The 13,596-nt window shown below is 46.2% G+C and overlaps 1 long non-coding RNA gene across 1 annotated transcript; it reads right to left on the bottom strand.

The window, feature by feature from the left end:
- Positions 1 to 1,901: 1,901 nt before the first annotated feature.
- Positions 1,902 to 8,191, bottom strand: LOC119870771. The gene is made up of 3 exons (XR_005356335.1): positions 7,867 to 8,191; positions 2,806 to 2,948; positions 1,902 to 2,685 (listed from the first exon to the last, which is right to left on the bottom strand). It is a non-coding gene; the product is annotated as an uncharacterized LOC119870771 (long non-coding RNA).
- Positions 8,192 to 13,596: the final 5,405 nt, after the last annotated feature.

The following is a 13,596-nucleotide window of genomic DNA, read 5'->3' as shown; positions in this document are numbered from 1 at the left end:
CTCCACCTGCTGAGTTGCTCACTAGCTTGTATTCCTACTACCTGTCACTTACCTGCGTGAGAAAGGTAAATACTTGCTAGAGAAAACTAAAAGAATTCATAAATGGACCCATCACAAGAGGACACTGGATCCGTGTTGACCTTTCTCCCTGCGCAGACCCCCCGGCCCCCACTTCCAGATAACCACTGGTAATGGCTGAGTGTGTGCAGTTCTGGGTGGGCACACACCAACGTGCATGGATGCCTGGAAATTGCTCTGTACAGATAGGAGATGAGGATATCATGAGAAGAGCTAATGCATGATGAATGTTCACCAAATGCTGAGCACTGGGCTCAGTACTTTACATATATTATCTCGTTTCATCCTCGTGAACCTCTGTGAGGCCTACTGCTGTCATCTCTACTTTTTGGAGATGAGGAGTCTGAGGCACAGAGGTTAAGTAGCTTGCCCAGGATCACACAGCTACTAAGTGACACAGTCCGGTTTTAAGCCTGGCGCCAGAATCTGCAAGTTAACAACTAGGCTTTCCCATTTCTCTATACATATTGTTCCACGAGTTGCTTTTCCACTAAGACTTCTGTTCTTTTCTGCAACAAATGGAAGATTCTGAGAAGAGGGACCATTGGCTCTGTGCATTTGAGATTTTGGCAGATAACTAGTGAAATGCTCTGAAGCAGAGATGGCTATACGCCCAGTCTGCAGGTCCAGGCTCTACAATTAACCTCCCCAACCCCAACACACAAACGAGCACACTTGGTCCCCCTCAGCCCAAGGCGTAGGGAAGAGAGATGCCCCCAGATCAGGGGAAGAGGCTCACGCAAGCCCTGGAAGTGGGTGTGGTGACATGTGGGCAGAGAATTCTAGGTGCTAGATATCCAGAGCCAGTTCTAGAAGAGGATGCACAGTGATGGTGCTGGTGGAATTGCCTGGCTGTGGCTTGGTCCAGCTGTGGCATCAGTGTCACATGTTGGCTGTAGCATCTGAACAAGCCTGCTCCTACTACCATTGGTCTGCAGAGGCCTCTTGACCCCTGATCGTTTTGGCAACCTGTTCCTCTAGCATCTTTTAAGATTCTAGGAGTGCTCTTCAAAATAAAATCCATTTTTATTCAAAGTGGCTGTTGCAGGAAATAAAAATCAAAACCACAATGAGATACCACCTCACACCAGTGAGAATGGGGAAAATTAACAAAGCAGGAAACAACAAATGTTGGGGAGAATGTAGAGAAAGGGGAACCCTCTTGCACTGTTGGTGGGAATGTGAACTGGTGCAGCCACTCTGGAAAACTGTGTGGAGTTTCCTCAAAGAGTTAAAAATAGACGTGCCCTACGACCCAGCAATTGCACTGCTGGGGATTTACCCCAAAGATACAGATGCAATGAAACGCCGGGACACCTGCACCCCGATGTTTCTAGCAGCAATGTCCACAATAGCCAAACTGTGGAAGGAGCCTCGGTGTCCATCGAAAGATGAATGGATAAAGAAGATGTGGTCTATGTATACAATGGAATATTCCTCAGCCATTAGAAACGACAAATACCCACCATTTGCTTCGACGTGGATGGAACTGGAGGGTATAATGCTGAGTGAAATAAGTCAATCGGAGAAGGATAAACATTATATGTTGTCATTCATTTGGGGAATATAAAAAATAGTGAAAGGGAATAAAAGGGAAAGGAGAAAATGTGAGTGGGAAATATCAGAGATGGTGACAGAACATGAGAGACTCCTAACTGGGAAACGAACAAGGGGTGGTAGAAAGGGAGGTGGGTGGGGGGTGGGGGTGACTGGGTGACGGGCACTGAGGGGGGCGCTTGATGGGATGAGCACTGGATGTTATTCTATATGTTGGCAAATTGAACACCAATAAAAAATAAATTAAAAAAAAACAAAGTGGCTGTTGCTATAGAGTAAGAACCCTCCTGCTTGATACCTACAACTTACTATTTGTAAACTTTAAAAATTTTGCCATTCAGAAAGGAAACAGAAAATAAGAAAAGGAAGTGGTTCATGGATTTGATTGATATTTCCTTATGATGGGGAGGTGGGAGTGGAAACTGCTCACTTCAGGTAAGATCCTTTCTCTCCTTCTAGGATAAGACAGATGTAGCTGGGTGGAAGTGCTGACTGGACTACATTTCCCAGGCTGCCTTGCAGATAGGTGTGTCGTTAGGATGTTCCCACCCACAGAGGAAGAGGATGCATCAGACAGAAGCTACTTCTGTATCTGGGCCTGCAAAGAGTGGCTGTGTCCTCTCCAAGATGCCTAAACTCTGGCTGTGGCAGCAGCCCAGCCCAGCGCAGTGCCCTGCAAGTTGAGAGGAACCTGGGGCCCTGAGTGACCATAAGGAGCAGAGCGGCTGCTCATCCCAGGACGGTAACCTGAGAAAGAAACTGAGATGATTAATTTTATAGGTCAACTTAGCTGGGCCATGAAGCTCTAGATAGTTGCTTAAGCATGATCCTAGATATTGCTGTGAAGGTATTTTATGGAGGAAATTAACACTAAAGTTAGTAGTCTTTGAGGAAAGCAGATTACCCAAGATGACGTCGGTGGGCAGTGTCCATGAAATCGAAGACTGTCAGAGAAAAAAAGGCAAGACATCTTCGAACAAGAAGTTCTGCCAGTGGACTGCCTTCAGGCTCAAAGTGCAACATCAACTCTTCCCTGGGATCTCTGGCAACCTGCCATCAGGATTTTGGGCTTTTCAGTTTCCACAATCACATGAGTCAATTCTTTAACATCTTTCTCTCTCTGCGCACGCACACACACACACACACACACACACACACACACAACCTTACGTTAAGTTTTTTTGTCTTCTTCATCTTATCCTCCAAGAATTTTGTAAATTAGGTACCATAGCCATTGGACCGTTATTCATGTTGCCGATATCTTCTTGTTGTCAATCGTTTGCCTCGTCATTTTGTTTGGGGTGGCTTCCATCCTAGAGAACATATTGGTTACAACTCTTGATGCTTGAGAGAAATCCAACTCAATCCAGTATAATGTATGTGGGGGCTTGCTGAGCAGCTCATTTAACTGCCACCTTTTAATACTGGGGATTCCCACCAGAAACAATATATTTCTCAATTTATGTTCTTTTATATGATTTTAAATCTCCTTCTTGCAGGTCTTCCAAAATTTTGGATTAGTCTGTGCCTAGATGACTTATGTTTTTTGTTGCCATTGCAAATGTTCTCTCCTACCTGGTTAATAAGGGCATATAGGAAAAGTGTAGTTTTTTGGTGTTTGCTCTGTGCCCATCTGCCATCGGACAGGTCCTTATATCTTATTGAACCTCTCTGAGGATATTAGTTTCACTTATTTTAATGTCCTCTTCTGATTCCTGTGTCATTGTATTTTCTCCAGCGTTCTGTCTGGTTCTTCCTTGGCAAGTTGTTGATTTCCTTCAAATGTATGGGGATTCTTGGTTGTCTGACCCCATTTGTAAATGTGTCAGGATGATGGCTCTTATTTTTTTTAAGATGTTATTTATTTATTCATGATAGACACAGAGAGAGAGACAGAGACACAGGCAGAGGGAGGAGAAGCAGGTTCCTTGAAGGGAGCCCGATGTGGGACTCGATCCCTGCACTCCAGGATCACTCCCTGAGTCAAAGGCAGATGCTCAAGCTCAACTGCTGAGCTACCTAGGTGTCCCAGGACGATGGCTCTTAAAGTGTGGTCGGTGGATCCCTGAGAGTTCCTGGGACTCTTTCAGGGAGTCCACAAGGTAAAAACTATTTGGGAGGAACACAAAGACATTTTTTTTTGTCATGAGTGTTCGGCGGTATTTTCCAGAGTCTAGATAATGTGTGATATCATAACAGATTGAAATGCAAGTGTGAGAATCCAGTTGTCTATTAAGCCAGATATTGGTGAGATTTTCAAAAAATATAAAATAATGTCATTCATCTTACTAAATAAGCTATTCTTAGACAAAGATAGCTATTTTCATAAATGTGTTATTTGTGTTAACATGTATTGGCTTTATTATCATTTAAAAACAAGTAAAGATTTAAAATGTATCTGCAGTCTATAACTTCTGTTAGAGTAGATATCAGTAGGTTTTTCCCATACAGTAGGCCTTTCTAGGGCCCTGTAGCATTTTTAAGAGGGGAAAGGAGTCGTGAGTACAGCATGTATGGGAGCTGCTGGTCTTGACTGATCACTCTTGTGTGTGGAAGATATCTTGAACACAAGCAAACTTCCTTTCTGTAAGGGACTGTCTACTCTGGTCACAGCAACCCTGGCACCCCTGGGCACTTGGGGTCATGGAGGCTGGCAGGGATGTGCAAGGGCAAAGGGCCTACTGGAGCCTCTGATCTCATGTGAAGAGATCGTGACCCCTCTTGGGGTCACTCGTGTCTCTCACTCTGGTGGCAGTTACCTGGGCAAGGTCCTGCTTCTCTCACCTGGGACACTCCCCACACCCCCTTGCAGCAATCTGCCTTCAATTTTAAATCTGCACTCTGATTTATTCTGAGGAAAAATGGGGTACTCTCTCAGCTGCTGGGGGAACCCTTCAAGTAATCATTTACCAATGTCCCGAGACTCCCTTCTCCATGCCACCATTTCTCCCATTTCTAGATTGGAGGGGTGGGGGTGGTTAGGGTTAGGATGGTTTCCCATCCGCTTGGCATTGTGGGCTCCTCTGCTTCGTTGGGTTTCCCCACTAACCTGAGCCCATCTGCTTTCTATCTTCCAGAAACTCTCCAATGTTCTGATCTGCTAATGGCAGTTTTTCCTAGTTTTCCAGGGCTGCTAAGCACCTATTTTTATAGTCTTTCTGGTATTTCAGAGAATCTGGGGAGGGAGAAGTACCTGGATGTGGTTAATCAGCCAACTTACCCCAATGTCTGCAATGTTTGAATGAATGAATGAATGAATGAATGAGCAAGGGCTCTGTGCCTGAGCAGAAGTGGAAGGAGGGGGCCGGTGTTTGTACTGCTGAAAATGTTTAAAGATAATTTAGAGGATGCAAACTTTATTTACCACTTCAACTAGGGTCCAGAGAACTGCCAGAGGCAGGAAGCTTTCCTAGGATAAAGAATAAAGAACAGGGAGTTTTAATTCTGGAACTCAAGAGTTGACCAGGCATTTGGGGACTGGCTGACCAGATGCATGGCCTTTTTGGTCACACAGAGCATTTTCAGTTGCCCACAGTTGGGTTTGATGATGAGGCATCCCAGGCAGGAATAGCTCCATCTCAGGGCTAGACAGCTATTTCAACTGTATAGACCTTCCTCCGAGACAAGGTTGCTGTGAGGGTCAGATGGTGGGACTACTTACCCATGGACACCCGCTTGTGTGATAGCAACTGTGCATCAGGAGAAGCCAGGGTGACCTGTCCCTGTTGTTGGCAGGAGCTCAGCATTGGTGGAAATGCTCCTGGGGATCTAGAGGGACAACACACAGGGTGTTGCAGCAGATGCACCTCCCTTCAGGTTTAATTTACAAGATGGGATTTAACCCTCGGAGCCAGAATTGCTAGGAAGAAGGAAAAGGTGATGTCCTCACTTTGTTCCAGGTAGAGACTCTTTAGGACAAGTGGGCCCGTGTCTCCTGGGCACTGGCCCCAAAGTGAAGAGGCATCCCAGACTGTGTGTGGAGGATGCTGTAGGCAGTCTTGGGAGCCTGGGGAGCACCATCCCTCCTCCCTGCCTTGGTCCTCTCTGGTTGATAACATCAAGCAGGTCATGGGATCGGTTACCTTCTCCTGAAAAGCACGCCTTTTAAAGAAGTGGTCTGACAGCTGCAGGGGTTCATCGGTAAAGCAGATCAGGGGAAGGAAACTTAGATCAGCTCACATTTTAGTTAAATGAAAACACTTCCCTCCTGAAGCAGGGTCTGAGCTATGTGCCTTGGCAAACACAAAACCAAAGCAAGCCCTGCACAGCTTCTCTGGGAAGTCTGGCCACACCTTCCGGATATGGGAAAGGCTTTCTTCTTCATTTCAAATGACCCTGTTTTGCCTTTTTTAGATGCCAATGTTTATTTGGTCTGACTCTCAAATACCTCAATGCAGCTGAAATAATTTAAAGCAGCTCTGTAAGAAGTGACCACTTCCTGACCTTCTACATTTGAAGAATTCTTTGCAAGGGGGCCATGGAGGGATCAGCACAGCACCTGAGGGGCAGCCCCAGGCCCTCCCTAGGGGGGCCTCCCTGGTTGGGCCAGCAGACTGGTCAATCTGTGCAAGGACCCCTGGCACCATGTCACAGTGGGCGCTCCTGCAGGAAGAGCCATGAGTGGGAGCCAGCGATTGTCAGGGACCTGATGCATGCCTATTACCTCACCTGGGAGAGGAGCCAGGGACTCACCTTTCGAGGTTACCAGGTACAATTTGATTTTTACCCCCAATCCTGGAGCATCGTCCAGAAGGAGAGGGGGTGTCTTAGGACCTTGTGGTACCAGTAAATCCTAGAGAGACAGGACGCATTGAAATTTGTGATGGAGGGCAGCCTGGGTGGTGCAGTGGTTTAGCGCCGCCTGCAGCCCAGGAGATCCTGGAGACCTGGAATCGAGTCCCACATCGGGCTCCCTGCATGGAGTCGCTTCCCCCTCTGCCTGTGTCTCTGCCTCTCTCTCTCTCTCTCTCTCTTTGTGTGTATGTCTCTCATGAATAAATGAATAAAATCTTAAAAAAAAAAGAAATTTGTGATGGAGATAATCTTTTCCTGAAGTGTTGCTGTGAAGATTAAATTAATGTAATGCCTAGAAAATTTTCCAGCTGAGTGTGGGGGGGGGGGGGGGGCCGGGGAGAGTCTGACTTGGCTGGTAGATGGGCCCAGTTTACCACTCTCTGTCTATACCCACTGAATAAATAGTGTTCGCTGGTCTGAGGATTCACGTGGGCCTAAGGGTACCCTTGTCAACAATGTCAGGAGCTGTCGCAGCATGATGCCTGTTCTGTAGATGTGAAAATGGAGCCTTAGAACTGTTCAATTAGAACTGGAGCATGAGGGGGGTGGGAGTGAATGGGTGACGGGCACTGGGGGTTATTCTGTATGTTAGTAAATTGAACACCAATAAAAAATAAATTAAAAAAAAAAAAAAAAAGAACTGGAGCATGAGCCCAACAGCTGGCCAGAGCCCAGCCAGGTCCCCGACAGCACCACTGCCCTTACAGGTTTGGGTCTCAGGTGCTGTATGTGCGGTGGGGAGCAGCCTGGGCCTTGGCTCTTACATCATCAGCTGCCCACTGCCTCGGGCTTGCACCTGCCTTTTTCTCCTGCGGTGGGCTTCCCCCCCACCCCAGCTTCTGAGGGCTCCTACTCCTGGTCAGTGCTCAGTGCCTGTACTGCTTCTGCTGATGGAGCATGGCCCCTGCAAGGTTCCAAGCCGCTTGCCCTCTGTGGAGCGCTGGCCTCCACGGGCCTGTGTGGTGCTTTTCTTCTCTAACTTGGCATCCAGTGCAGCTCCTGGCACAGAGTAGCTGCTTGAATATGAATAGTGGTGTCCTGCAAGAGGCTGGAGGAGGTCAGGAGGCCGGAAGTTGGGGCTGGCTCCAGCACTTTCTGTTATCTGGCCTTCTGGGAGGGAGTCTGGTAACCCACCTGCCCCATGTCCCCCTTCACTGTCCTTATTGCCTTCCCTTGGCCTGCAGGGATAGCTTGAAGCTGGCCCGGGCCCTGGTCCCCAGTTCTGGGACTGTCCTGTTTATGATGGGAAGGGGTGCAACTGTGTTGAGGGGGCAGTTTGCTGTCAGGTCCAGTGGTCTGACCACATGGTGCAAAGCTGTGGGCCAGACATCCTTCCAGGTGGTTCTATACACCTTCCATCTTGGGAACATCACGTTATGGAGATATGCTGGCTAGCTGTGGTGTTTCAAAGGGAACTTTCTGGGAATGGAGGCCCACCTAGAAGAAGCGTGAGGGAGGCTGAAGGTCTGGGACCCGGGGCAGCTTCTCGCTGGTCTGCCTGGCTTGTCCGAAGACCAGAAGGGGTCAGGCAGATATTCATAGAGCAGGGCCACCAGATACACATGGGAATCCAGAATGTGCTGAAGATGACATCTCAACCTGTAGGGGAAATGGGTTATTTCCATGGGTGGGTTATTCACTATTTAATGTCGTGCTGGGATGAATGGCTAGCCATCCAGAAAAGAATAAAATTGAGTGCCTGGTTCCTATTGCCACTAAAATACATTCCAAAGGGATCCAGGTAGAATGGAGATTTAAATGCAAGAAGATGGAAACTATAAAAATGCCAGAAGAAAATGAGAAAACATTTGTAATCTTGGAGGGGTGACCTTTTTGATCTTGTTACAAAATTCTGAGGCCTTAAAGAGCCTAATTGATTTATTCTACTAGATAGGAGCCAAATATTTCTGTATGGCAGAAAACATCCTGATTAAAGCAAAAAGGCGAGATGCCTGGGTGGCTCAGTGGTTGAGCATCTGCCTTCAGCTCAGGGCTTGGTCCTGGGGTCCCAGGATCAAGCCCCACTTCGGGCTCCCCACAAGGAGCCTGCTTCTCCGTCTGCTTATGTCTCTGCCTCTCTCTGTGTGTCTCTTATGAATAAATAAATAAAATATTAAAAAAGTAAAACAAAATAAAAAGGCAAATGATTAACAGAATAAAATTATGGCACATCCTTAGGATGGAATTATATAGTCATGAAAAAGAATAAGATATATTTATGTCTATGACATAAGAATAGCACCATATGCATAATAACATATGCAGTTAAGTCACAAGCCAAGGACTGCTATAAATCAATAAGAAAGGGACATTTGGGTGGCTCAGTTGGTTAAACATCCAACTATTGATTTATGCTCAGGTCATGATCTCAGGATCATGGGATCAAGCCCCGCTTCCAGCTCCATGCTCAGTGGGGAATCAGCTTGAGATTCTTCCTCTCCTTCTCCCTTTGCCCCCCCCATCCCCCTCAAATAAAATAAATCTTTAAATTAATAAGAAAAAAATCCAACAACTGTATTGAAAAATGGGCAATGGATATAAATCCTTCACAGGAAATGAAAATGTTTCAACACATTTGAAAAGACACTTAATCTCTCACTTAACAATAAGAGAAATATAAACTGAAACATCAGCGAAGCCCTACTTGACACCTATCAGACGGGCACAATTCCAACCTTTGGTAAGGACTATGTGAGTGAGCAGGATGGACAAGCTCTGAGATGGGGTTTGGGTGTGTCGGTCAGAATTAGAAATGGTCCAGCCCAGCAATTCCACATCAGGACTTTGTCCTGCACATTAGGACATTTACCAGAGGGGCTCATGGAAGCATTCTTTTTGATTATAAAGGATGGAAACTACTTAAATAGTATCAATAGAAAAAAAATAGTATCAATAGTAATATTAATTAAATAAATCACAGCACATCCCTCATATGAGATTACATACATTTTTAAAAACAGGTACTTTAAAAAAAAAAAAAAACAGGTACTTTTAGGTTTATGATATGGAGCAAGCTTCACAGTGTATTGTTGCATGAAGAAGAGCAGGTCTGAGAGTGTGCATAGAATCCCCTCCTTTGTGTGTATATGTTTAGAAGCATGAAATTCAATTCCCAGAAGGGTACATAAAATATGGAAATTGGCACCATGAATTTCCTCTGGTGTTATTATTGTAAAGGTTTATTTATTTATTTGGGGGGGAGAGAGGCAGAGGGAGAAGGAGAAAGAGAATCTCAAGCTGACTCCCCTGCTGAGCGGGGAGCCTGACACAGGGCTCAATCCCAGGACCCTGAGATCACGACCCAAACTGAAACAAACTCAATGTTTGTGTCTCTTCAAAATTCATATATTGAAGCTCTAACCCCCAATGTGAGGGTATTAGGAGGTGGGGTTTATTTAAAAAATACATGTGATTAGTCATGAATGGGATTAGTGCCCTTATAGAAGAGACCCCAGAGGGTTTCCTTGCCACTCTGCCACGTGAGGACATGATGAGAAATTGGCTGTCTGCAATCCGGAAGAGGGCCCTTATCAGAACCAGATTGTACTGACACCCTGATCTTAGACTTCCAGCCTCCAGAACTGTGTGTTTTGTTACTGCAGCCCAAGTGGACTGAGACATCTAGAGAAGGGGCCTGGGATCTGCAACAAGTGGTGGGAGACGCGTTTCCCAACCTTCCTTCCTTCCTTCCTTCCTTCCTTCCTTCCTTCCTTCCTTCCTTCCTTCCTATTAATGGTTCACACTTGCATGAAGCACATTTTCGGTTTTTTAAACCATCAAAGCCAGCCTTTGGGAGGCTGCCACCGCTCTCCAGCTCTACTTGTACCTGCTGCTGGCTGGAAGTAGGGTCTACCCTGCTTTTCCCCAGGGGTGAGGAGGATCTCTATTTTCCATCGTGGAAAGGTTACTGCACAACACAGCCAGTGTCCCACCAGGAAGGAGTAGCAGAGGGACAGCCTACCAGACTGCACACACTCTCACAGTTGACTCATTTTCTTCCCATTCCTAACCACAGTACTCACCTGGATCATTGCTGATGCCCCCAGGTGGATCATCAAACCTGATGGCTGGGGCTGAGGTCCACTCGAGGCACAGAGTGGGTTAAAGATGCTGTCCAGAGTAAGGAGGTAGAGGCTCCAGCCCCAGCATGTGGTGTTCTTACAGGCCCAATATGAATTGGATTTTTCTTCACTTCCTTCCCTTGCAGGGATCCATAAAGATGCCCAGAATGGCTCTGCATCTCCTGTGTGCAGTGGGCCAGCCCAGGATTCCCTTCCAGAAGGTGCCTCTCCCTTCCAGAAGCAGTTCTCTTGTTATGGACTATACAGTGCAGCCCCTGTTGCCCTAGGTAGGGTCTCAATGGCCTCAGGCCCTTCTTCCTTTAGAATTGCACACACCCACACCCACACATACATACTTCTCCCCCTGCTTCCCTGATCCATTCCCAGCCTGGGAAGCAAAGACCCTGCTTTTTCACCTTCTACAATACTATCCCCTTGGGAGAGGGAGGAGACTCTAACTACAAATGTTTTGAACATGTATTTCACATGTTCATTAAGTTTGTATTTTTTTAAATAAACATCTGACAATGCTCAGGTCACCAAAAGAAATCTTAATGGCTTCCCTGAAATCTGGCAGAAATACATGTGCCCACCATAACTATGTAAGCTACAAAGGGCACAGCTATGGGAACATAATAGGCCCTGTCCATGTGTCCAGCCAGACCTTTGAGCATTTGAGGCTGCAGGCAAATCTTCGGGCACAATTCCAACCAAATCCAAATCTTCATGTCCCAGCAGCCCTGGCCAGAGATAGGAGGTGGGCGAACCTGCATCACACTTGGCTGCTCTTGGTCACCAAGGTCTGCCCTCTGCCAGGAGCCTGCTGCAGCAGAAAGGAGACCCTTCTCGTTTCAAGGGTTAAACCCCCAAAAGCACGGCAAAGGCCACACTGCAAGACTTACCTTCCTTCACATGGTGCACACTCACATCCTTATCACTCTGGTAATTATTCCCACTAAAGTCAGACATAATTTCGAAGGTGGGTAAAAGTAATTTGAAAAGTAGGTGGGCAGATGGCATAGAGCTGCTCAACCTTCTCTCAAACTGTCATTAGCTGTACAGGTTTCAGCTGCCATCTCGCATGATTACCATTGTTATTTTTCATTTGTGCACATTTCTGTTTGTGGGTTGGAGGGAGGAGACTGAGCAAAGCCGCAGGGAGAACATGAAACAGCCAAGTTCATATGCCCCTTGGTGCCATGCTTGGCTGGTGACTGGATCCTGTGTGGGTTGGCAGAAGCTGGCAGCACGTGGAGGGGACCAGCTTTCCATGGCTCTACACACTCAGCTTGAGCACTTCGTATCATCCCTGGGCTTGGCTCCTCTTCCTGGGCCTGGCTCCTCTTCCTGGGCCTATGTAGGCAAAACAGAACATGCACTAGGAGACAGAGTTTGCCCAAAGGGCTGCTCTAACAATTCTAATCATAATAGTGGTGGCACTACGATGAACTCATTTCTCCTTGCAGCAACCCTGGGGGCTGGGAACCACTCATCCATATTTTCCAGATAAGTTGATTGAGATGTAAGGAATGGAACAGGAGGGACCCAGGACCTGAGGCCCTGCAAGAATGGGGGCAGGGGCTATGTTGCCAAGAATCAGTGGAACCCAGAAGCCTGGGCAATGAGAGGCAATTGTCACCATAGGAAGTGGGATGATGTAGGGAAGCAAAAAAGAAAGATTGATTTGAATTCTGTCTAGGAAGCCAGTTGGATCCCAAGACCCTCCAAAGCAGTCTCCAGACAAGCTTAGAGGTTTGTTCTCTAAAGAAATTGGAGAGGAGTGGCTCTGGGCTCAGGGACCGGAGGAGAACAGGAGGCAGGGGTGAGATTCTGGGCTGGAAAGGGGATGGAATATAAAAAGAAAGACTTTATAATGAGAAGACCCCCAAGAGCCACTCCCCAACTCTATTCCCAGGAAGCTGGCAGCATAATCTATGTGCCCCTGGAAGGGTATACATCCCTAGGAAACAACCTAAAAATGCTTACATGTGAGGGTTCCCTGACAAAGAAATCTGTTCCACCTACCAGTCTAAAATTCTCTCCTCCCCCAAAATCTTCAAAGAGCTCTTCAGTGCCTCACTCTCAGCTATGAACAGATTGCCAAGGATCCCTGAACATGTGAGTGATGCTACCAGCATGGAGTTAAACAAACAACAAACAGAAGAAATGTACTTGTAGGACTTAGAGAGAAGGGAGCAGAACAGAAGCTCAAAATAAAATTCCTATCATAAATATCCTCAGGGAGATGACAGAGATACTGTATAGGAGAGAAAATATCAGGATTCTGTAAGGAAGGGGTCATCAGAGCATAAGAAAGAGGGTTTCTAATACATGAGGTAGAAGTGGAGTTGTCAATGAAATCTCTTTTTTAAAAAAAGGCAAAGAAGAACACCTGTGTGACTCAGTTGGTTAACTCTTGATTTTGGTTTAGGTCATGATCTCAGGATCATGGGATCAAGTCCCTCATTGGGATCCCTGCTCAGCATGGAGTCTGCTTGAGATTCTCTCTCTCCCTTTCCCTCTGCCCCTCTCCACCTGTTCTCTGTCTCTCTCTCTCTCTCATTGTCTCTCTGTAAAATAAATTTAAAAATTAAAAATTAATTAATTAATTAATTAAATTTAAAAAGGCAAAGCATTTGACAAGAGAGTAACTACAACTAGAAGTTAGGTCCAGATCATTCAGTGTGCTCATTCAGTGTCCTACTAATTGGAGTTACAAGAAGAGAGAATACAGAAAACAAAGATATTTCAAAGAAATAATATAAGGAAATTGCCAACTAAAAGCTGGAGCCTTCAAATAGAAAGAGCTCATCAAACACCAGGACTGTGAACTTTTAAAATTCTGCACCAAGGTATATATATCCTTGTAAAATATGAAAGCTTCAAGGATCAAGAGAAAATCCTAGGGATACCTGGGTAGCTCAGCAGTTGTGTGTCTGCCTTTGGCTCAGGGTGTGATCCTGGGGTCCGGGATCGAGTCCCATGTCGGGCTCCTTGTGGGGAGGATGCTTCTCCTTCTGCCTGTGTCTCTGCCTCTCTCTCATGAATGAATAAATAAAATCTTTTTTTTTTTAAAAAAAGAGAAAATCCTAGAAACTGAGGATTG

The sequence above is a fragment of the Canis lupus genome, chromosome 3 (genome assembly GCF_011100685.1).
Source record: "Canis lupus familiaris isolate Mischka breed German Shepherd chromosome 3, alternate assembly UU_Cfam_GSD_1.0, whole genome shotgun sequence".
NCBI classification, from domain to species: Eukaryota; Metazoa; Chordata; class Mammalia; order Carnivora; family Canidae; genus Canis; species Canis lupus.
Note: the sequence above shows the minus strand (reverse complement) of the source record. Positions and strands in the feature narration are given on the sequence as shown.